Source organism: Dasypus novemcinctus, chromosome 19 (genome assembly GCF_030445035.2).
Source record: "Dasypus novemcinctus isolate mDasNov1 chromosome 19, mDasNov1.1.hap2, whole genome shotgun sequence".
Classification (NCBI taxonomy): Eukaryota; Metazoa; Chordata; class Mammalia; order Cingulata; family Dasypodidae; genus Dasypus; species Dasypus novemcinctus.
The window spans coordinates 2999987-3026063 of record NC_080691.1 but is presented as its reverse complement, the minus strand read 5'-3'; the positions used below and the strand labels follow the sequence as shown (position 1 = coordinate 3026063).

General features: G+C 43.8%; 1 long non-coding RNA gene across 1 annotated transcript in view; it reads left to right on the top strand.

The window, feature by feature from the left end:
• Nucleotides 1-26077, top strand: part of LOC131274543 (uncharacterized) — a 46875-nt gene that overhangs the window by 225 nt on the left and 20573 nt on the right. Inside the window, exon 2 of the long non-coding RNA XR_009181763.1 lies at nucleotides 135-238. This is a non-coding gene — a long non-coding RNA (uncharacterized lncRNA). The remainder of the gene's footprint in view (nucleotides 1-134; nucleotides 239-26077) is intronic.

Here is a 26077-nt window from a genome sequence, read left to right as displayed (position 1 = left end):
TCTGGGGCCCTGGCTCACCCTCAGGGGCTCCTTGGGAGTGTCTCATCCAGAGGGGGAGGTCAGCCGAGGGGGCTGGAGTGGGAGCAGGGGGCTCTCAGACCACACCTCATGGCCCATTCTTTCTCCCTTCCCAGGAGTGCCGAACCCTCTGCAACTTCTTCTCAGCCCGCGCCATCCTCTCTGCTCTCGAAAGCCATCCAATTGGCCATCAGAAGAAGACATGGGTGGAAGTTTCCAGGTGGGCAGGCTTCTCTCCAGGAGATGCCGGAGGGGGGACCAGGGGCTCCGCGGGAGGCTGGGCATCACCCTGCAGGGAGCCTGGAGGCAGTGGGATCTGGGCAGGGGCCGGGTGAGCTGGGGCTCCAGGTCTCGCCAGAGCATGAGGTCAGCTGTTGTGCGTCAACACTGGTGCCCTCTGCAGTCAGGCACAGAGTTGAGCCAGATGAGAACAGGTCCAGGGTGTGCTGGTCAGCAGCCTGCTCTGTCCAGTGGACAGCTCTCTGTGTCAACAGCAGCTGCTCGTGAACTAGGAGTGTGGGTTCCCACTGTGCCCGCCTGAGAGCTCAGCTCCCAAGCCCACCATATCCTGCAGTGCTCAGAGCTGCCAAGTTTCAGCACCACTCACCCAGGTGGTCTGGGACCAAGGACCAGCTACAACGAAGCAGGTTGTCCCCTGGACGCTCCCACTTACTCCCAGCTTTCTGCTTCCTTCTTGCCCTCCCCCAGGGTCAGCTTCTGCCTCTTTCAGACACTGTCTGAGATTTTCTCCACTGAGAACAACTCCTAGGGCAGTGAGCTGATCTCCCGGGTAAAGAACAGGTGGGGGGCCCAGGCTCAGGAGGTGGGCTTGTGTTTCCCTGGGTGTTTCTTTGCAAACATACTGTCTGTCCTATTCCGGAGGGAGATGAAGCAGAATTTGTCTGGTTCATGGGCAGGTGGGGGGCAGCTGCAGGGCCATAGGCTGGGGTTGGTTCTCGGATGTGCTGGTGGGGGGAGGACTGGGAGGTCCCAGGAGATGATGAACTGGCAGGATGAGAAGTCTCCATCCATGTGGGGGGTCTCAGAACTGTGCCTTATTAGGAATGGCTTGTGACAGAGAGCTAGAAGTATTTGGGAGATGGGAAACCATGGTGGGTCCTTTCTGACTGAAACTAGAATCTTCCACCTAGAAGATACAGCACGACTTCAATGTCCAGTACTGCAAGAACATGTGGTCCCAGCCATGAAGCTGGAGGATGGGGTGCGCTTGCAGGCAGACCATCCCGAGTGCACCCCCAGGAAGGGGTGCCTTTGTGCAGGCCTCAGGAAGCCTTTGGGTTTTCAGTCATGTGGGCTGGGGCAGGCAGGATCTGCTCAAGTAGGCCTTCTGGGATACCCCATAATCCAGCTCTATGGCTGGGATGACACAAGGCCCCCTGCACATCCACGTGCAGAGACTGGGAGAAGCAGACAGCTGTTGGCAGTGGTGGGCTGTGGGGCAATGTCAGTGCAGACGAGGCCTCCAAATGGAGGGAGCCGCCTGTCCTGGGTGCCCCAAGTTCATCCTTCCTTGGGCCTGTGTGTCCTCCTGTGGGAATGGAAGCACGAGCATCCAGCGGTGCCGCCCTCACAGCCAGCTGGTGGGGTTGACGGGAGAAAAGGAATGTGGCCAACCATTCTCAGGACTCAGAGTGGGAGAGCGGGATGGCCAAAGCATCCATGCCACTGGTGTGTACCCCAGAGGCCTCTGGACTCCCGAGAATGGGTCAGATCTTTGTGGTCACGTCCCAGATGTACAAACAGGCCGAGGGAGGCCTCGACGCTTGCACAAGGCCCCCAGGGAACCTCTGGCAGGTGGTGGCAGCAGATTTACACCTGCCCACTTGGTCCAGGGGTCCAAGGCCCCAGGGACAACGGGGAGAGGCAAAGGGCCTCACTGACCCCAAGCTGCTCAATCCTAACAGGAAGGGAACCCCGAGTTTGCCACCCTGGACACGAGCCCCAACAGAGCCCAGAAGAAGCAGCAGCAGCAGGAGGGGGTGGGTGTGGCTCATGCCAGGGGGCCAGGACAGGTGGCCTCCAAGTCAGGATGGGGCCTTCTTCCCAGCCATCTTTCCTGGGCCTCTGAGCCTGGGGAGCCTCCCTTCCATGTCTGCTCCCCTGGAAGCTTGAGGGCTGGGAGCCAAGGGAATCCTCGGGGGCTAGTGGCAGCAAGTCAGAGCAAGAGTCGAGGCTGGTGGACTGGGTGGGGCAGGGTGTTGGCTTTTGATGGAAGAAATGCTGGTGCTGGGAGGTGACTGCAGGGGAGTTTGGGTCCTTGGAGGCCAGGTGGGAAACTTCCAGGTGACAACTGAGTGCCTGAGCGTGTGCCAGTGTGATGCTGGGTGGTCCTAGGAGTCTGAGTCTGTGGGGTTGTCAGGGCGGGGTCTTAGGGGCACCTGAGAACCTGTGCTCACCCCACCCACCCAGTGCCACAGAATGCCACCCAGGGCACTGTCCCATGCCTGGAGACGTTCCTTAGTCAGTTTTTGATGGTGGACTGCCGTGACCTGCACAGGTGAACAGAGAACCTGAGGGGAGGCAATGGGAGCTGAAGAAAGACACATAGTGACAAAGACAAGTTTAGAGGTAGGCCAGGGCTACCTGATGGCAAAGCCAAGGCCCCTAGCTGGCACCACAAGCTTTATTTAAAGCAGTTAACTAGGTCACTGTTCTCAGAACAGGGACCTTCAGGCATGAAGTTCTCTGAGGAGGGTTTTCTTAGAGTTCCTTCTTATCAGGACTTCAGCTCCTTTCTGCTTACTTGCAGGTACAGACACAGTTGTCCACACACTCACCTCTCTATACACATTGAGCCCCCCTAGCCATATGGCTTGAGCTCCACACATTATTTGGGGACCCCTAGAGATCCCCCTTTTCCTTTTTGTCTGGACATTGACTGTGCCTGTCTTAGGTTGGTTTCCTCTGAAACTCTTACCCATCATTGACTACCAGCCAGCTACGGACTACTGTGCATGGGGCACCACGGGAGCAATCAGAGGCCACGCTGAGCCTTGTGTGCAAGTTTAAGGTGTGTGGTTTCAGTTTCCATGTGTCAGAGTGCTCAGTGGGTTTGGCTGCAAAATAGAGAAAACATGCACCACAACACGAACACAGACAACAAGGCCTGCTAAATACCAAAAGCTATGCTGCAGCAGGTTCCAAGGATTGAAACCATGTAAAGTATGTAGGGGGTTCTCAGCCAATTGTTTGGGGTCTCTAACTGCCAGATGAGCCGTTTAGAGAGCTAAGATCTCATCATGCAAATATTTTAGATCCATACTAATTTCTCCATGATTCCATACCCTTGTAGGTGCACTTCCACTGCCACCCAATTTCAGGAAGTTTTATTGAATTGGACAGGTCACACAATTGTGTACTGCAGGTGGCATTGTAGCCGTGCACTGTACTGCAGTGCCTCCACCTGATCTCCTAAAGAAAGGACTGTTTCTTCCAATGCATTTAATTTTGCATTCAAATTTCAGTCAATATGTTCCTGATTTTCTAATGCTAATGAAGTGTTTCTAGCCAAATCATTTACAAAATGAGCTGTCTGAATGCTCTTTGCTAAGGTTAGACCAGAGGTTACAGAGAAGGCTCTAATGGGAATGAAGGCATCAATGTTGGCAATGATTAGGCCGAGGGTTCCATGATGACGACTCTAGTGTGTGCTGCATGAGCTGCAATGTTCATTCCCCAGGGTCATCACACCAGGGCTCATCTAAGGTTACTGGGAGCATGACAAAGCTAGGTTGTCAGATGATGAGTAGATCATCATCCCAGTTAGCAGTGGCAATGCAGTTGGTAAGGTTACCCGGGGGGGGGGGGTTCTACCACATAGTAAGAACCCTGAAAGGAAGTATTTACACGGCCCACTAAAACTGCACACAGGCTGAGGACGCAGGCCTTCTATCCATATCAAAACTGGAGACCACAGTCTGCAATCCCAGTGCCTGTGAAATTGACATGATGGGTCACAGCAACCAACTGCCACAGCTTATCCTGCAAAAAAAACTTTGGAGAAGTGGTGACATTAGCAACAAAACTTCTTGCAGACATATAATGAAAATTTGGATGCTAGGGGCCCGCCCAGTGGCCCAGGTGTATAAAGTACCCAAGCCTCCTGACGTGTTCTGAGCACAAGCTGGGACATAAGCACATGACGCTGAAGGAGGAACATCCTTAAACTCTAAATTAGTGCTTTTAGAGCAGAATGGCAGTGGGGGCCAATGGTGCATGGCCACTGGAGTACCATTAGTGAATCCCCATTTGCTTACAGTTTGGATGTATTTATAGAGACCCCATGGGCCAGAGACATTGGCTACATGACTACCTCCACAGATTTTCTGATTTTCCTGCTTGGTACATACACTACCTGCAGTTTCCTGGGGAGAAAAACAAAGAGGCACTTTGACAGTGAGGCCACTGTAGTTAAATGAGTTGACAACATGAGTCTGATATGATCCATCAACAAGCCTCCTATCATGGCCATGGTTAGTCCCAAAGAGGGTTGCAACCAATTAATGTTCCCTAACAATTTTTTGGAAATCATTTAAAGTAGCTAAATGTGACACACAAATAGTTGGCCTTTGTGGCACTGCTTACTGCTTTTCCACTAGATGGCCCAAGTAAGAGAAAGGAAAGTCTTTTGAACTTTTTCTGGAGCAATTTGCAGTCCCACTGCATAAGCAGCTGTTGGGTATCTGTGAAAAGTGAAAGCAACTGTTCTTGTGTCACACAAGTCAATAAGATACCATGCATATAATGAATAATATAGGCAGAAGGGTATTTTTCTTGCACTGGGGTCAGCGCCTTAGCTACATAAGTTTGGCAGAGAGCAAGATTGCTGGCCATGCCTTGAGGCAGTACAGCACAACAGAACTGGCATAAAGGTTGTTGAAAAGTAGGGCTTGGCAAGGAAAAGACAAACAGGGGTGGTTGGCAGGGTGCAAGGGAATAGTGAAAACGACATCCTTTAGGTCTGGTACTAAAAGGTGATATTGTAAAGGGACAGTGGTTGGAGATGGGAGTCCTGGTTGTAGTGGACCCATAATCTGCATGGTTTTATTTACTCCATGCAGATCTTGTAACAACTGCCAATTTCCTGATTTCTTTTTAATAACAAAAATGGGAGTATTCCATGGACTAAAAATTTCACAGAGATGGCCAGCAGCAGTCTGTTCATTCACTAGCATTTCTGCAGCAACTAACTTCTCCTGTGTAAGGGACCACTGACCCACCCAGACAGGTTCATTGGATAGCTAAACTATGGGTGCTGCAGTTGGCTGGGTTGAAGTATCAGTGAACCCACCTAAAAATGTGGGTACCCAAATCCCTGTTGAGGAAGAGGAGGCTGAGTATGCACAGGTTCCAACAAACCCTGATGTTGTTTTCCCAGGCCCTTTTGTGGTCATAGCCCTGTTCTAACATCATTTGCATAACAGCAGATGAGGGGTTAACAAGCAAAAGGCCAAGATTAGAAAGAATATCTCATCCCCATAAATTAATAGGTAATGTTGGCAGGACAAAAGGCTGAAACCAGCATTTATGTCCTTCTGCATCTTCCCATTGAATGAGCTGGGCACTATGAAAAGGGTGATGCACGGTGCCCACCCCTTGTAAGGTACCTAATGCTGTTTACACCAGCCAGTTGCAGGCCAATGCTGCTGGGCGATGGCAGATATATCAGCCCCCGTGTCTATGAGTCCCTCAAAAGCCTTGCCATTTATTTATTTATTTTTTAATTAAAATTATTTATTTTTACGAATTACATTAAAAAAATACGAGGTCCCAATCAACCCCACTGCCCCCACCCCCCACTCCCCCCACAGCAACACTCTCTCCCATCATCGTGAGACATCCATTGCACCCAGTAAGTACATCTCTGAACATCACTGCAACCCGTAGTCAATGGTCCACATCATAGCCCACACTCTCCCCCGTTCCATCCAGTGGGCCCTGGGGGGGTCTACAATGTCCTGTAATTGTCCATGAAGCACCACCCAGGACAACTCCACGTCCCAAAAACGCCTCCACATCTCATCTCTTCCTCCCATTCCCCAAACCCAGCAGCCACCATGGCTACCCTTCCCACACCCATTCCACATTTTCTCTGTGGACATTGGATTGGTTGTGTCCATTGCACATCTATGTCAAGTGGGGGCTTAGATTCCACATGGATACTGGATGCACTCCTCCTGCTTTCAGTTGTAGGCACTCTAGGCTCCATGGTGTGGTGGTTGACCTTCTTCAACTCCATGTTAGCTGAGTGGGGTCAGTCCAATAAATCAAAGTGTAGGAGCTGAAGTCTGTTGAGGCTCTGGGCCTGGGTGTCTTATTATCAGTCCAGAGAGTCAAATTCCCTAAATATATCTTAAACCCCAGCACCAACTACAATTCCAATAAAGTAGCATGCAAGTCTTGTGGGAAGAGATCCCCTCCAAGTTCAATTCCATCATGTAGAAACACCAGCTCCAAAGAAGGGCCATCTGCCATGGCAGTGAACCCCATCTGCCATGACCATAGAACCCGTGGGTCTCTTTATCCCTCAGAAGAACCAGAAGAAACATATAGGGGATGACAGACTAATAATGTAAACCATAAGGCAAAACATAGGATAACTAAAAAATTTAGAAAACTGTACAATCTAAAGTATGGACCACATAGTAAGCACAGATGTCACCTTGTTTGAAAACTATTGTCCCAGAATCTGTACATCAGTATCAGGAAATATGATATGAATAAGCTAAAAGATTATCGCTATGGAAGGGAAAAGATTTTATGGTGGATCTGGGGAAGTACTGTATATTGTATATATGAATTTCGGTGATCTAAGACTCTTGTGAAGCTGACATTATGTTGGGATTCACTTTACAGGAAGTTTTGAATCATAGAGTGGTTCAACAATGGCAGCAGAGGAATACTGATATAGGATGTTATTGACAGGATATATATGGCTGATAGGGAGTTATACAGGGCATATGCCCAGGGTATATAGTAATGTCTAGATATACTCATAGTGGAAACAATTAAAAACAACAGCTGGGGCGGGTACTGGGCGCCTGGCCGGGGGGTCACGGTCATGGACCCTGGGGAGCAGCAGCAGTCCGCCAGGGGCAACAGCAAGAACCAGGAAGGAAGGAGGGCCCAACAGTGGGTTCCTGATACTAATAGCTATGCTTTTGAGCCTATACATCTGCAATAAGAACAAGGCCTAGAGTAGCACTGTGCTTGGGAGTTTCCTCCTGACAGCCTTCATGTTACTCAAATGTGGCCACTCTCACAGCCAAACTCAGCATGTAGATGCAGTGCATTCCCCCCAACGTGGGACATGACACCTGGGGATGAGCCTCCCTGGCACCGAGGGATCACTACCACATACCAGCTGAAGATGCAACTAGAAAATGACCTTGAATTAAAGGTTCAATACGGATCAGCAGAATATCCTTGTCTACATATAATAACATGACTTCAAAATGCTGTTTGACCTAATATAAGGGGGAAATGGAAAGGAGAAATGAGATTATAAGGCTATGAGTCTCTAAAAAAGGGTCTGGAGGTTGTCAGAAGGAATGCCCTTATGCACAACTGAGCAGAGTCTAAGAGACAGATAAAGTAGATACAACCCCAGGTATTGGTTCTTCTGAAGCCTTGCCATTTAGATGCAGCTTTAGCAAAGGCCATTCTGCCTGAATTAACTTAGTACAGTAAGTGGCTGGTGAACAATCAGAGGAAGGATAAGTTGAGGCAGCAGTAAGCAAAGTGAAGTAAGCACGAGCATCATAAGGTTCTAAGGGATCAATAGAGGTAACAGTTACTACTAAGCAAATTTCTTCAGTGTAAGTAGGGGTTATTAACGATGGAAGAACAATTATTCCCTTCACAGCCAAATGAGGGAGACCAAGAATTAGCCCATAGGTTGTTGGGGGCAGGATCCCAGGCACCAGTGGGAACAATCTGGGATCCCATTTCAGGGTTAATACCCATCGGGTGGTGGGACTGAGTTCCATGTTGTTGATACTTTGTTGTCAGGAACTGGAGGCAGTGAACTGGGCAGGGCTATTTCTGAGTGAAAGCTATGCCACTTCAAGATTGGAATAGGTGGGGTAGTTAGAGCCCCTACTATTTGGTGGGGCTGGGGCCAGCCCCACAAGCCATCTCCCAGTGGCTGTACAGGTTGTCCCAATACAGTGGTCTTAGACCGGCATTCATTTGCCCAATGCTTGCCTCACTGGCAGTGAGGGCAAGTGCTAGGTGCTTGCACTTGTGAATGCAACAGCAAAAGGGGAGAAGGATGCCAAGCCACATAAGGGCAGTTGTGATGAAAATGGCCTGGTTGTTGGCACTGAGAACAAACAGACTGATATTTTGGATGGTGGTTTTAAGAGCAGCCACTAAAACTGCAGAAGGGCCAATATCTGCCCAAAGCCAGATGTAGTTTGTGATGGTGACAGCTAAGGTCTGATAGCACTTTTGCAAGCTGCATCAGCATTTTCAAATGCAAGCTGTTTCACCACGATGCCCCCAGCTTCAGGATCAGTGATCACTCACACTACCACCTTGAAAAGACGGGCCACAAAGTCAGCATAAGGCTCATACAGTCTCTGCACGATTTTGGATAATTCTAAGGATTTCTCTCCCTGTGAGGGCAATTGTCTCCAGGTGTGTAAGGCACAGAGGCTGATTTGTTGGTAGGCCTGAAGCCCAAACAGGAACTGCTGTTGGAGAGGGTCATATTGACCTGTGCCAGTAAACATTTCCATGATGATAGGCACACCATGTGCTCGATTGCAATCAGCCTGTGCACTAGATTCCTTAAACCAATGACTTTTCCACAATAAATAATACCCTCCAGAAAGACAGGCCTTAACAAGAACTGTCCATTCCTTTGGGCAAAGGGTGTCAATATCCACGGATTCCAAAAGGGACATGATGAAAGGTAAAGTAGATGGTAAGTACTGCAAGCCATTTTTAACTCTCCCAGCAATCTGAAAGGAATGGGGTCATGACAGCAGAAGACCTGACCAGGATTATTGGCGTCTTGGTGCTCTATTACAGGGAACAATTGAAACCCATGTGATGTCTTTCCCAGGAAAATGTGCTGTGATCAGCCCTTGCTGCAGTAGGGATACCAAAGGAGCCTCTGCTGCACATGCAGGCACCACAGGGGAAGAAGGAAGAGCTGCAGCTAACAAGTTATGATCCTGTACAGACAATTGAGACATCTGGCATTGTAGACCACCTAATCCAGAGCCCAAGGGCATGGTCATCTCATCACCCTCTCCCTTGGGGTCCTCAGCAGCAGCCAGAGAAGACTCCTTTAACCCTTTATTAACTGTGGATGCTAAAGGCTCAACCATAGGTTGACCTTCCAACTCCCTCAGAGGATCGAGGGAATCCCATTTTAAGCCCCATAAAGTAAAGGAGCACATTGGCACATCCTTGGCCCTTTGGCAGTGTAACAGTTCTGAAGGCATTTATCAACCTTCTGCCATGTCTCTTCATTTATGGTGCCTTCATCAGGAAACCAAGGGCAGGCCTGTTGTACAAAATCTAAAAACGTTTCCAGTTGTGAGGTAGTCCTTTGGAACTCTATCAGATAACAAAGCTACAGGGATGGCTGTTTTAATAATACTGCTTATAACAATGGCTCATCTTAACCAATATGTTACAAAGTGATTACAGAGCATGACCAGCTGGGATGAGCCAACAACCTTATTCTTGCATGAGCATTGCAAAAAGAACCCTCTAGCTTTTGTGCCAGGAGAGCTTGGTTGGTAGTCTATGATGGGTAAGACCCTTAAATTGTGATAAGGGCAACCTAAGACAGGCACAATCACCCTGGCACTAAAACAGAAAGGGGGACATGAAGAAAGTGATGACTTGTTGGCTGAAGAAAATAAGACATGGTGTAACCTAGGAAACAGAACAAGAAAAGAATGTTCTTTGTCAAGACTCCCTTGGTCAACAGGACAGGAATGTCTCTGGTTAAGATCTATTAGGTCAACAGGCCAGATTAGTAGGAAGAACAAAGTTGCCTTAAAAAAGTTAAAATAAAAATGGTCTGTCCCTGTTTCTAAAAATAGATAACAGTAAATCTGTCTCTGCTTTTTTTTTCTATGCAAGCTTTCTGTATGAATATGTAGCTACACAGAAATAACTTGTCTATAGCATTGACTTGCAGATTCCCTGATCCCTTCTCTCTTGTTATTCATTTCCAAATCCCTTCTGGCAGGATGCAACAGTGCTGCAAGCCATTTTTAACTCTTCCAGCAATTTGAAAGGAGTGGGGTCATAACAGTGCAAGACCTGACAGGGATTATTGGGGTCTGCATGCTCTAACACATGGAACAATTAGAACCCTGTGATGTCTTCCCTAGCAAGACATGCCTTGTGCAGCCCTGGCTGTGGGGGGATACCAAAGGAGACTCTGATTCATGTGTGGGTACAACAGGGGCAGAAGGGAGAGCTGCAGCTAACAAATTCTGATCCTGCACAATTGAGACATCTGACATTGTAGTCCCCCTAATCCAGAACCCAAGGGCACGATCATCTCATCCCCCTCTTCCTTGGGGTCCTCAGCAGTAGCTGGAGAGGATTCCTTTAACCCTTTATTAACTGTTGATGCTAAAGGCTCAACCATAGTTTGGCCTTCCAATTCCCTCAGAGGATCCAGGGAATCCCTTTTTAAGCCCCATAAAGTAAAGGAGCACACTGGCATGCCCTGTGGCCCTTTGGCAGTGTAACGGTTCTGAAGGCATTGACCAACCTTCTGCCATGTCTCTTCATTTATGGTGCCTTCATCAGGAAACCAAGGGCAGGCCTGTTGCACAAAATCTAAAAACGTTTCCAGTTGTGAGGTAGTCCTTTTGAACCTCTATCAGATAACAAAGCTACAGGGATGGCTGTTTTAATAATACTGCTTATAACAATGTCCTGTCTTAACCAATATGTTACAAAGTGATTACAGAGCATGACCAGCTGGGATGAGCCAACAACCTTATTCTTGCATGAGCATTGCTAAAAGAACCCTCTAACTATTTTGCCAGGAGAATTTGGCTGGTAGTCAATGATGGGTAAGACTCTTAAATTGTGATAAGGGCAACCTAAGACAGGCACAGTCACCCTGGCACTAAAACAGAAAGGGGGACATGAAGGAAGTGATGACTTCTTGACTGAAGAAAATAAGACATGGTTTAACCTAGGAAACAAAACAAGAAAAAAAATGTTCTTTGTTGAGACTCCCTTGGTCAACAGGACAGGAATGCCTCTGGTTAAGATCTATTAGGTCAACAGGCCAGATTAGTAGAAGAAACAAATATGCCTTGAAAAGTTAAAATAAAACCAGCCTGCCTCTGTTTCTAATGATAGATAACAACAGTAAATCTGTCTCTTCTTTTTGGGTTTTTACTGTACAAGCTTTCCATATGAATATGTAGCTGCATAGAAATAAACTTGTCTGTGGGTATTGACTTGCAGATCCCCTGATCCCTTCTCTCTTCTTATTCATTCCTGATACCCTTCGGGTTTGGTGCAACATGTGGCACCCAACGTGGTGTCTGAAGTTTTTTCCCCTGCAGTATTGAAGAACCAGCAGAAAGGACTCCCATGACGGTCATGGTCATTTCCCCCTAAGTTTTTGACTCGTCTTATTGTAGGTAACATTTCCATAATCATCAGGGTAATGGGAAATCAAACAGAATGACTGGAAGAATATTATCAGATTTTGAAAACTTTACTGAAAACCACTGGGGTGCCTGTTAAAATTTCTGAATTGCTTGAGATTTTTGCCTTAGTTCAAAAACATTGTTATTGATTTCAACTGCAGGGACAAAATATCTTAAATTTGAAATGACAGAAATTAGTTATGAAGGTGCTTTGCTGAGCCTATCAGAAAAGTGAGACTGTTCCCTTGTCTGTTTGGGCTTTATGTCACCAGATTGCTGCCACATTAGATCCTTTGCAACCGGAGGACGGAGATGATGATGAGACTAGTATATTTTCTAAAACTGCTGTTAAGCAGAAATATTGTGATAACAAAACCTTGGTTTGGGATAGGGACAATGATAATGACCCTGACTGTCATGTTCCTTCCCCAAATACCAATCTTTTTTTAGATGAAAATGTTGCCATTAATCCTAGTGAAATTCCTGAACTTTATGTCTCATGTCCCACTAGCATATTGGGATTAGGTGATCTGGAAGCCCATGTTTTTCCTGTGCAACCTACTGCTCCTTTAGATCCTCAGCTGATTTCTTCAGTTTCTCCTCCATAAATTGTTCTATGGCGAATGGTGACTTTGGGCTTTATTTCTGATAATCCTGATGTGTTGCCTTACATTAACGAGGTTGTGGTGCCTAATCCAACTCCACAAATGCCATTGATGTATTGTCTATTGCAGGGCTCACTCCAAGGGGATCCTGAAGCAATACAGTTCTTATCCACTTTTTCTGTTACACTCAAGCCCATTCCATCAGATTTAAATAACCCTCACTTTGGAATAGAGTTTCATCATGAACCAATTCCTTTTAAATTAGTACAAGACTTGAAACAAGCATGCACATAATATGGGGTTAATTCTCCTTTTACTTTTGGATTAGTTCAAGGCATGGCTCAGATTGATAGGTTAATACCATGGGATTGGAAAATGTTAGGTCAGATGGTATTAAACCCAGCTGAATTTTTACAGTTTAAAACATGGTGGACTGATGAGGCTAATCAGACAGCTCACTGGAATGCTAGTCTCCAACCTCCTGTTCTTACTACCACCAAGCAACTATTAGGCATAGGTCAATGGGCAGGGGTAGCCAAGCAAGTACAACATGATGACACTGTTACAGTCCATCTGTGCTTGGCATGCTTGGCTACATGGAGAAAAATCTCTCCACCAGGGCAGCTTACTCATTTCTTTTCAAAAGTGATTCAGGGTGTCAATGAGCCATATGTGAATTCATAGCTCGTTTATATGATATTGTGCAAAAACTATTGAAATTCCTGAAGCACAATATTTGATCCTCTTAACATTGGCCTTTGATAATGCAAATAATGAATGCAAAAAGGCTATTAGACAACTCAAGGTGGTAGGAGGATCAGTGCAAGATTATATCAAAGCTTGTCAGGGCATAGAATCCACTACACAGCAGGTGGTGGTATTGGCTGTGGCAATGAGAGGTAATTAGAGACCACAAGCTAAAAAAGGAAATTGTTTTAAATGTGGGAAATCTGGTCAATTTCAAAAGGATTGCAGAGCGTATTTTGCTCAATCGCAAAAGAATGGCAGGAGAAAACCCCCCTCCAAGGTATGTCCTGGGTGTCAGAAAGGTTTTCATTGGGTTAATGCATGTAAATCTAAATTTTGTAAAAATGGCTCTCCCCTTCATCATCAGAAAACTACTTGGCAGGTCTAGCTCAAGGCTCTCAGACAAACAATACGAGCCTACAAGAAAAATACCCAGTCAGCAATGAGCAGCAGCATGCATCCCAGTTTCTGAACTAAGAGCAACTACTTGAGGGAGTGCTGCCATTGATTTACCTCCAACAGAAACTGAACTTATTACTCCTGCTATGGGTATGCAAACTATACTTATAGGTGCAAAAGGCCTGTTACCTCCTGAAAGGGTTGGCTTAATTGTAGGTAGGAGTAGTTTAACTATGAAAGGATTGCTAGTACAAATTGGCATTAAAGATAGTGATTATAAGGAAGGAATCAAGGTTATGGTGCAAGCTGTTAGTCAAGTACAAGTTACTTGGGGGCAACGTATAGCTCAATTACTACTCCTGCCCTATCACAAAACTTGCACCTTTTTTTTTTTGAGGACACTTTCCACATTTTATTTACATTTTAAGACTAACTTTTATCTCAAAATCACATATCCATACACCTATTTCCTTTTTGTTGGTTTCACTTAAACTTAAATGCATGGTTAAACAAAGACTGTAAACAAATATTTACCATGTCTGTTACATGTAACACACAAACGGCTTTTAACAGAAATTCATTGACACCCCCAACTTTTTTTTTATTATAAATACAGATATCAAAACAATCCTGAACATATTTTTGATACTACTAGTAGTCAGCACCCACACTGCTTCAAAAATTAACACAATTTGCAACAATATTCATTGTACCTGCTACTTTAAACAATTTAAACTGCAGCCCTTTCCCTAAGCAAGTGGATAAAGCATGCCATTTATGTTTTATTCCTTCTTGAAATTAGTTTTCAGACACACATATTCTTCCACAGTAATCTGACACTTCTTGTCATTTCATCTTGCAAACCTGAATTCTACTTTGAGTACTCGAGGTTTATGCTTAAATGACAGTGCCGTGATAAGAAAAAAGAATTGTGCAGCATTTTTCTTTCTGTTACCTGAAAACATAATGGGTGTACATATATTAAATATATTCTTATAAATGTCCAGTTCATATTTACCAGCTGGAATTCTTTTACTTAATGTGTGGGTATTTTACGTTGTGATACTTAATGAAGACATTAACATGAGTAGAAGGTTGATTTAAGGCAAATTTGAAATCCACTAAAATTAATTATTGTATGTTTGTCCTTCTGGTGGCTGTGGAAGCTTCATATTTTCTTTGGACATCATTAGACGACCTAGCTCTTGAAGTACAACTTTAATGCTATATGAATTTTGCCACTTTGCTAACACCGGTATGCTCTGTGCATCCACCATTCCACTGGAATTATTTATTCCATTCATATTAATTTTTGTTACAAATCTAACTGATGGAGGAGCTTCTGGGTATTTAGGTCCACATTCTACTTTCAGGCTATATATTCGGTTTTCATAATTTGTCCTTGGTGGCCCAATAATCATGCCTGTCCACCTTGTAAGTGTCATATCATCATCATCAAGGCCCCCAGCTAACAGTACCATCGCCTACTCCTTTTTGTCCTTCTTCAAATTCTTCCAACAAGCGAAAATTACAAGGAACTTTAACTCCTGTGGAGACCGCCATCTTCTCCTTTGCACTCTTCCTTTTGATAGAAATAGGGGATTTGGGTCTATGGGGAATGAAATTTATTGGCAGACTTTTGTAGGTGATGATCAGCCTGAAGTTACTATTACTATTAATGGAAAAGTGTTTTGGGACTAATAGACCAGGAGCTGATGTGTCCATCATTGCTAAGTGATATTAGCCTTAATCATGGACATTGCAAAAGGACCTTTACTGGCATTGGGACTAAGACAGATGTTTATCAAGGTACCTCTGTTTTTGATGTATTAGGACCTGATGGGCAAAAATCTATGTTACAACCTTATGTGGCTGATGCAGGACTTAATGTGTGGGTTGGGGATTTGTTTAGTCAATGGGGAGCATTTTTACATATTCCTATGCTTTCAGAGCAAGCTAAAACTAGTTACATGGATATGAAGTATAACAATATCAGAAAAAATAATGAACATCAAAGATTAGTTTTCCAAACCCCTTCTGAGTCTATAAGGACAAATTTAATGTAGGGGCCATTGTAACAAAGGGCATTACTATCCACATAACTTGGCTTATGAATATACCAGTTTGGGTTTATCAATGCCCCCTTCCCTTAGAAAAACTTAATGCCCTTCACATCATGTTCAACAGCAGTTATCCCAAGGGCATATTGAACCATCACAAAGCTCTTGGAATTCACCAGTATTTGTAATAAAAAAGAAATCCAGCAAATGGCAGATGCTCACGGATCTTAGAGGTGTTAATAAAGTTATGAGCCCCATGGGGCACTACAACCAGGGTTTCCACAGCCCTCTATGATTCCTAAGACTTGGTCTTTGATTATTATAGATTTGAAAAATTGTTTCTTTACCATTTCTCTGCATCCTTCTGATTAAGAGAAATTCGCTTTCTCTGTTCCTGCTATAAATAAATAATTCCCTATGCAGAGATATCAGTGGTGTGTGTTGCATCAAGGCATGATGACCAGACCTACCATGTGTCAATTATTCATTCGCCATCCCTTACAGGTGCTCAGAGAAAAGTTTTCAAAAGCCATGATTATCCATTATGTGGATGATATATTATTTGCACATTCTTCAGAAAACAAGTTACAACAATTATTTCAGTGTGCTGAAAAGGTGCTTCCTGAGTATGGGTTATAGATTGCCCCTGAGAAAGTTCAGTGGAATGTGTTGGTGAGCCTGCTAGCAAGTAACATCTAGCCAAAATGGCCACTAAGCATGCATAATGGCTATCGCAAACGGCACCGCCCTTCTTCCTCATCACTTTCTCGCCAGAAAAGCCCAAGTGTGCCAACTTCAAACCCGCCTCCTCCAATCAACAGTTGCTTCAACTTGCCCCAGTCCCCTTAGCCTATCTGTAATTGCCATGCCACCCTAAGCCCTTACCCGTGCCTATATAAGCTGTACCACTCCCCCATTAAACCAGACCTGTGCCACGAGCCTGAGTCTCCGGAGTGGTTACTACGAGTTCCAAGCTCAGCCGTCACTTACTTCGTGAAAAGCTAGCTGGCACCTACTTGCTGGCAACAACAGAATGCCCTTTATTGTTATTTGGGTATGCAACTGGCAAATGGAAGTATATGCTCAAAAAAGATACAACTAAGAAGAGATAAACTGAATACTTTAAATGATTTTCAGAAACTTTTAGGGGACTTTAACTGGATTTGATCTACTCTGGGAATCCCTAACTATATGTTGCAGCATTTATTCCAGACTTTGGAAGGGGACTCTGACCTCTGGAGCCAAGGAAATTGTCCTTAGAGGCGGAGGAGGAATTAGCTTTCTTTGAAGAGCGGGTTTCTCAGGGACAATTAACTCAAATAGACCCGGATAAAACTATAAATTTGGTTATCTTTTCTACCTCACAATCTCCAACTGCCTTATTTTGGCAAGATGGCATTTTGGAATGGATATTTATTCCTAAGAATAAACAAAAAGTATTGCAAACATATTTACAGAAACTTATTTCTATCATTGCTAAAGGTCAATTATGGCTCATGCAACTTAAAGGGACTGATCCCGATCAAATAATAGGCAGTCTGTCTAATCATGAAATTAAACTTCTTTATGCTACAAATACACAATGGTAAATTGCCAATAGTGATTTAAATTTTTTTAATTTTAATATATATATTTTTTAGAGAAGTTGTGACCTTAAATATCAATCATGCATAATGTGTGCAATTCCAGTAAAACACTCCTCCTCCAGCATGCTCCATTGCTGTGGAACATTTGTTACACATTAAGAAAGAATTTCATCAGAATATTACCACTAAATATGGTCTATAGAATTCATTTGGTTTGTTTTTCCATACCACCTTATTATTAATTTTTTTGAAAATTTTTTCTTCTTTATTTTCTTTTTTTTTGTCTTATTTATTTTTTAATATTACATTCAAAAAATATGAGGTCCCCATATACCCTCCACCCCCCTCACCCCACTCCTCCCCTATAACAACAATCTCCCCCATCATCATGAGACAGTCCTTGCATTTGGTGAATACATCTCTGAGCACCACTGCACCACATGATCAATGGTCCACATCATAGCCCACACTCTCCCACATTCCACCCAGTGGGTCATGGGAGGACATACCATGTCTCATAACTGTCCCTGCAGCACCACCCAGGACAACTCCAAGTCCCAAAAAAGCCCCCACATCTCATCTCTTCCTCCCATTCCCTACCCCCAGCAGCCACCATTGGCCACTTTCTCCACACCAATACCACATTTTCTTCAATTACTAATCACAATAGTTCATGAATAGAATATCAGTAAGTCCACTCCAACCCATACTCTATTCCTCCATCCTGTGGACCCTGGAATGGTTGTGTCCACTCCACATCTATATCAAGAGGATCCACATGGGTGCTGGATGCAATCCTCCTGCTTTCAGTTGTAGACACTCTTGGCTCCCTGGTGTGGTGGTTGACCTTCTTCAACTCCATGTTAGCTGAGAGGGGTAAGTCCAATAAACCAGAGTGTAGGAGCTGAAGTCTAGTGATTTTAAGGGAGTTATTGATAACCATTATCCTACTTCTAAGCTATTAACATTTTTATGAAGGACAACTTGGATTTTACCAAAATTAGTTAAATCCGTTCCAATAGAAAAGGCACGTACCATTTTCAAGATGGTAGTAACAATGGTAAAGTGGCTTATGTCACTCCTCTTGCAGAAAAAGTTTGGCAAACACCACATACTTCTGCACAACATACAGAATTATCAGCTGTTCTTATGGTCCTGAAAACTTTAAAGAGCCTCTTAATATTATTTCTGATTCTGAATACATTTGTTTGACAGTTATTCAAATTGAAACTACTAATGTCTCTGTTACTGATGAACTTTCTCAAATGTTCCTGCAACTGCAGGCACTCATTTATCAATGAGTAAATTCTCTGTATATTACTCATATTTGATCACATTCTGCTTTACCCAGACCCTTGTCCACATGTAACACACAAGCTGATATTCTGGTAGGGTCTGTACAGGATGCCGTCAAATATCATGCTCTTACTCATCTCAACACTAAGGGTTTGCGACATAAATTTCTATCTTTAACAAAACTGCAAGTGCAAGATATTGTAAGGCATTGTTGTACCTGTGGCCCTCTCATGTCAGCATCATTTGATAAAGGCACTAATCCCTGAGGGCTGGCTCCGAATCAGATCTGTCAGATGGATGTTACGCATGTCCTATCTTTTGGTAAATTGCAATATGTTCATGTTTGTATTGACACTTATTCTCATTTTCTCTGGGCAATAGTGCATAGTGGGGAAAGATTTTGTCATGTTCGTTCACATTTGTGGCCTGCCTTTGCAGCCATGTGATGCCCTGTACAAATTAAAACCGATAATGGTCCAGCTTATTCTGGTAAACAATTTGCAAAATTTTGTTCTCAATATTCCATTGTTCATATCACAGTAATTCCCTATAATCCTACAGGCCAACCCACAGTTGAATGGTCACATTATACCCTTAAACAAATGCTGTTAAAACAAAGAGGGGGAGATGATGGTATCATAGTACCAAAGGATCAGCTGACAAAGGCTTTATTTACTTTAAATTTTCTTAATGCATATGACTCCATCACACCAGCTGAAAGGCATTATACTTTAAATAAAGAAAAAGTTTTATCTGGCCAAATGGAATATCAGCCAGTATATTGGAAAGATGTCTTGACTAACACTTGGCATGAAGGGAAAGTTAAAGTATGGGGGCGAGGATATGCTCTTGTAATTACAGGAGACAACAAATTTTGTTACCGGCACAGCGGATTAAACCATGGACAGAGAATGAGACAGAGTGATGCTTCACCTCTTCCTGACAACACCAATGATCCTGGGTAATGAAGCTGAAAACCATACTTATTGGGCATGTATATCCAATCCGCCATTGTTGAGAGCTTTATCATGGGCAGATTCCCCATTTCCAGTATTTTTAAATAAAGCTTATATGTTTCCACGAACTATAGATCATTGATTGCCTTTGAAACCTGAGGAAGAAGGAAGAATTTTAGTAAATTTAACCCTTCCTTTTGATAATCATCCTTTATGTATAGGAAAAGAGCTTCCTTGTATAAGAATACAGAATCACACTATTATCATTACTAAAGCCAATGCTTTAAAGCAATACCAAATTGCTTATTACTGTATTTCCATCCTATGATAGTTCTCTGGCCATGTTACAAAATTACAGTTGTCCACCTCAAGAATAAGGTGATGAAGAAAGATGGCAAGATTGCCATAAGGGAAGAGAAGTCTCTTTTAATGTTTCCTATGGAATGGTATGGGACAGTACCCCTCTGGGGTATCCCACTAATAATAGTGGCAGCTTTACATGGTATGGAATGAACAATAGTCAGCTTAGTGCTAATGGACAACATTCTTTTCCATGGTCCATGAATGAAAAAGCTATATTTACTAATAGATCAGTTATTGGGAAAAACAAAGGAAGGTATTTACCTTCCCAATGGATTAATAGTACACCAATTGTTCCGAGAAATTTATGGAAAGTATTTCTTGGAGTAGCCCCCACTTATGAGTGGCTCAGGAACAAGAACAACACTGCACAATTTCTTTATTTTAATCAAACATATCATTTCAAGACATGTGTATGAGATCCCTACATTTTTGTGACAGGAAAATTAGAAATTAGAAATCAAAACCTGTTTTTGTAAAAATTGTACACTATGTACCTGTATTTCTGAGAATATTTTACAGGAAAGTGAAACTATTGTGGCCACTTGGAGAAGAAAAGGGGTATGGATTCCAGGGCAGATGACCTGGATATGGCAGTCATCACCTGAAACTCGATTGCTGTTACATCTCGCACAAGCATATATAAAATGAACAAAGCAAATAACAGGACTGATGATTGCTGGACTACTGGGACTGACTGGAATAATAACAGCTGCTGCCATGGCTGCTATTGCATTGAAAGAAACAGTCCAGACCCAGGAATATGTGCATGATTGGCATAAAAACACCAGTGATTTATGGCATAGTCAAGAGCATATTGATGAGCAGCTTAATAATAGCGTTAATGATTTAGAATCTACTATATTGCATACTGGAGATCAAATGCATAATCAAAACTTGTTGAGAGGACTTAAGTGTGATTGGAATGAAAGCAACTTCTGTATTACTTGTATATAATTCTTCAGAGATAGAATGGGAAAAAATAATCATTTATTGGGCCACAAAACAAATATTTTATTAGAAATTGTTGAATTGCAAAGGAAAATATTAGAATTATCTCAGAATCAGATACATGTAGCCACAGATAGATGTTTTTTTCTGATTTAATTTCTCATGTTATGAAGCTTAAACCTGTGAATTGGTGGAAATCACAGCCTTATGTAACATCCTGAGGAATAGGGATGGCTGTTTTAATAATACTGCTTATAACAATGGCCTGTCTTAACCAATATATTACAAAGTGATTACAGAGCATGACCAGCTGAGATGAGCCAACAACCTTATTCTTGCATGAGCATTGCAAAAAGAACCCACTAACTATTGTGCCAGGAGAGTTTGGCTGGTAGTCAATGATGGGTAAGACCCTTAAATTGTGATAAGGGCAACCTAAAACAGGCACAATCACCCTGGCACTAAAATAGAAAGGGGGACATGAAGGAAGTGATGACTTGCTAGCTGAAGAAAATAAGACATGGTTTAACCTAGGAAACAGAACAAGAAAAGAATGTTCTTTGTCAAGACTCCCTTTGTCAACAGGACAGGAATGTCTTGGCTTAAGATTATTAGGTCAACATGGGAGTTATGGTCATGGCTAATGGGGTTAACTACCAGGTCAGATGGCCCCTCTTTGGAACTGGTGTTTATGTGTGACGAATCTGGACTCAGATGGAATCTCTCTTCATAAGACTTTCATGCTAATGTGCTGGAGGTGCAGTTAGTGTCGGGGTTTAAGATATATTTAGGGGATTTGAATCTCTGGACTGACAATGTGATAGCCAGGTCCTGAGCCTCAACAGACTCCAGCACCTACAATCTGACTTATTGGGCTCACCACACTCAGCTAAGATGGAGTTGAAGAAGGACAACCACCACACCATGGAGCCTAGAGTGATTACAACTGAAAGTGGGAGGATTGCATCCAGCATCCAGGTGGAATCTGAGCCTCCTCTTGACATAGAGGTGCAATGGACACATCCAATCCAATGTCCACATAGAAGAGGTGGCATTGGATTGAGAAAAGTGGACATGGTGGCTGATGGGTATGGGGAAAGGCAGGAAGAGATGAGAGGTGGAGGCGTCTTTGGGACATGGAGCTGCCCTGGATGGTGCTTCAGGGGCAATCACCGGACATTGTAAATCCTCACAGGGCCCACTGGATGGAATGGGGGAGAGTGTGGGCCATGGTGTGAACCGTTGACCATGGGGTGCGGGGGTGCCCAAAGATGTACTTACCAAATGCAATGGCTGTGTCATGATGATGGGAGGGAGTGTTGCTGAGGGGGGGGAGAGGTGGGGTGGGGGAGGTAGGGTTCAATGGGACCTCATATATATATATTTTTAATGTAATATTATTACAAAGTAAATAAAATAAAATTAAAAAAAAAAAAAGATTATTAGGTCAACAGGCCAGATTAGTAGAAGGAACAAAGTTGCCTTAAAAAGTTAAAATAAAAACAGCTTGTCTCTGTTTCTAATAATATAATAGTAAATCTGTCTCTGCATTTTGCTTTTTTTTTTTCTACACAAGCTTTCTCTATGAATATGCAGCTGCATAGAAATAAACTTGTCTGTGGACATTGACTTGCAGATTCCCTGATCCCTTCTCTCTTGTTATTCATTCCCAATACCCTTCTAGCTGGATGCAACAGTGCTGCAAGCCATTTTTAACTCTTCCAGCAATTTGAAGGGAATGGGGTCATGACAGTGCAAGACTGACCGGGATTATTGGGGTCAGGGTGCTCTATCACATGGAACAATTGGAACCCTGTGATGTCTTCCCTAGCAAGATGCGCCACGTGCAGCCCTTGCTGCAGTGGGGATACCAAAGGAGCCTCCACTTCATGTGCAGGCACCACAGGGGCAGAAGGGTGAGCTGCAGCTAACAAGTTCTGATCCTGCACAGACAATTGAGACATCTGGCATTGTTCCAGAGCCCAAGGGCATGGTCATCTCATCCCCCTCTTCCTTGGGGTCCTCAGCAGCAGCCAGAGAGGACTCCTTTAACCCTTTATTAACTGTCGATGCTAAAGGCTCAACCATAGGTTGGCCTTCTAACTCTCTCAGAGGATCCGGGGAATCTCTTATCAAGCCCCACAAAGTAAAGGTGCACACTGGCATGCCCTGTGGCCCTTCAGCAGTGTAATAGTCCTGAAGGCATTGACCAACCTTCCGCCATGTCTCTTCATTTATGGTGCCTTCATCAGGAAACCAGGGGGGGCCCTGTTGCACAAAATCTAAAACATTTCCAGTTATGAGGTAGTCACTTTTGAACCTCTATCACCTAAAAAAGCTTTCAAAATTTGCACATACAAATGATGCTGCAATGAACAGTGATTCCCCAGTTTTTACACACAGTGCTTTCTCCCTGTGTTTACCACTCTTCACAGGGACTCTTCTCCTCATGTTCCTCTTTACTCAGGTCCCTGTTTGGGTACCACTTGCTGTGACCTGCGCTGGTGAACTGAGAACATGAGGGGAGATGACAGGAGGTGAAGTAAGACACATAGAGACAAACACAAGTTCAGAGGGGACTGGATGGGCCAGGGCTAGCTGATGGTAAAGCCAAGGGCCCAAGATGGCACCACAAGCTTTACTTAAAGCAGTTAACTAGGTCACTGTTCTCAGAGTAATACAGCTTGTGCATAAATTCAAACTTATTTTATATCCAAATATGCCTAGAAATCCAATTGAGAAGTATAAACTCTATAGGCTTTGGATATTCAGGGAGGATGCAAGCCACCAAAAGTGTTAAGCTTACCTGGAATGTGGGCAGTTCATGCTAAAAGCTTACCTGGAATATGGGGGATGTGTGTTAACTCAGACGTACCTGGAATGTGGGGGATATGTGTTAACTCAAGCTTACCTGGAATGTGGGGGATATGTGTTAAATTAAGCTTATCTGGAGGAAATAACCTAATACTCAGATAAAACAATAGAAGAAACTAACAAAAATTCCTTTTGCATACAAGCACTGTTTGACTCCCCACTCACATTTCCTCACTATAAAAGAAACCCAAAAATTCTAATTGGGGCTTGGTTTTTTATCAAGACAAGAGTCCACCAAGTTTGGCCAGTTTAAATATATCATCTTCCTTCTCAGATTTCTATCATCCTGGCCTTCAATACCATGTACACCTGACTTCTCCGCTACAAGAGCAGGGGCCTACAGGCATGAAGCTCTTTGAGGAGGGTTTTCTTACAGTTCCTTCTTATCAGGACATCAGGTCCTTTTAGCTTACTTGCAGGTACAGGCATGGTTGACCACACCCTCACCTCTCTGTGCACATTGATCCTCTCTAACAACATGGCTATAGTTGAGCCCCGCACATTACTTTGGGGCCCCCTACACTTGATAGTTGACTTCTATAGGCCATCAAATTATTCACAAAAATTATTTCTTCATCATCAGTAAACAAATATTGATTCTGCACTTGAATTGATGGACACTCTATAAACAGTTATGTGTAAAGTCTTCACTACAGTCCCTACAGGTGCATGAGCTGGCTTTCTCTACTTCAGTTTGGGAGTTTGGTTTTGAACGTGGAACACCTTCCTCATATTCATAGTTAATCTGGGTCACCATTCTAGTAATTATTTTCTTTTCAAGGAAATCCTCCACAAATAGCCATGCTTTCAGTTGATCCAAGATCAAGGTATCTGTCATTCCCTAAACTGAAACAACTGGGACTCTTGTCCATGGAGTCTGAAATTTATCATCAGTAACTCTTGCAAAAGAATTTTTATCTTGGTATAAAAATGAAGGGAATTTAAGCATACAGAGTCTCTGCAAAACTTTTTTCTAACTAAGTTCTCATATAAATAGTCTATTGCACAAAACTTGAATGCTGGAAACCTATCTTCTTTCTTTGACAGGAGTACACCTTTCTTTTTCTATTTTTAAAAAATTTTATTTGTTTATTTATTTCTCTCCCCCCCCCCCACCCCAGTTGTCTGTTTTACTGCGTGTTCTTCTTTGTCCACTTCTGTTGTCAGCTGCACGGGAATCTGTGTTTCCTTTTGTTGTGTCATCTCTCCGTGTGTCACACCATTTTTGGGCAGACTGCACTTTCTTTCACCTTAGGCGGCTCTCCCTCTGGGGTGCACTCCTTGTGCATGGGGCTCCCCTACATGGGGACACCCCTGCGTGGCAGGACACTCCTTGCATGCTTCAACACTGCATGTGGGCTAGCTCCACATGGGTCAAGGAGGCCCAGGGTTTGAACCTCAGACCTCCCACATGGTAGACAGATGCCCCAACCACTGGGCCAAGTCCACTTCCCAGGAGTATGCATTTCAACAGCTGCTGCTAAAGATTTTGTTTCTCCTGTGATACTTGACTGGTATTTATGGGGTTATCAGCCTCTGAGGTAAAATTGCCTCCCACAGTTCACTGCTGAGGAAATTGACCATTTGTAAATACTCTAAATAACATCAAAATTTTGCAAACCTTTTTCAAGGATAAACAGTGGCTCATCATAGTAATTAATATAATCTCAAATGATACAATAACTGCTTAAAGTGTTCCTATCTTCAATATCAACCCTGCTGCCATGTGGATCTGACCTTTAGTTTGGAGAAAGTGACCAAATATGATGACATCAAGAAGGTGGTGAAACAGGCATCAGATGCTCCCTGAATGGCACCCTGGCTACACTGAAGACCAGGTTGTCTGCTGAGACTTTAACAGCAGCACGTACTCTAACAATTTTGATGCTGGGGCTTGCATTGCCCTCAGCAAACACTTTGTACTCATTTCCTGATACAACAATGAATTAGGCTCTAGCAACATGATAGTGGACTTTATGGTCCACCTGGCCTCCAAGAAGTAAGAGCCCTCACGGCCACCAGCCCCAGCAACAGCATGAGAGGAGGAGAGTAGCAGTCACTGTTGGGGAGTCCTCACCGAACTCGATCCATCAAAACTGAGAATCACCCATCCTCCACAGCTTCCATACCAGACCCCTGAAGAAGGGGAGGAACTGAGAGGGCCCTACCTTGTCATGTACCATCAAAAAAGTACACCTTACCCAGCCAAAAAAATGACTAGCAGAATTTATGGAGTCCAGAAAATTGAAACGAGGAGAAAAATTCATAGATACTTAAGTACCTCATGTAACAGTGCCTATAACCCTCAGTGCTTAAAAATAGGATGGTGTCCACTCCACCTCTGGATCAAGAGGGGGCTTAGATTCCACATGGATGATGTATGCAATTCTTCTGCTTGCAGTTGTTGGCACTCTTGTTTTCCTGGTGTGGTGGCTGATCATCTTCACCTCCCTGTTAGATGACCTGGGTAAGTCCAATGAACCAGACAGTAGGAGTCACAACTCTGTTGAGGCTCAGGGCCCAGCTGGCAAATGTGCAGTCAAAGATTCAAGTCCCCTG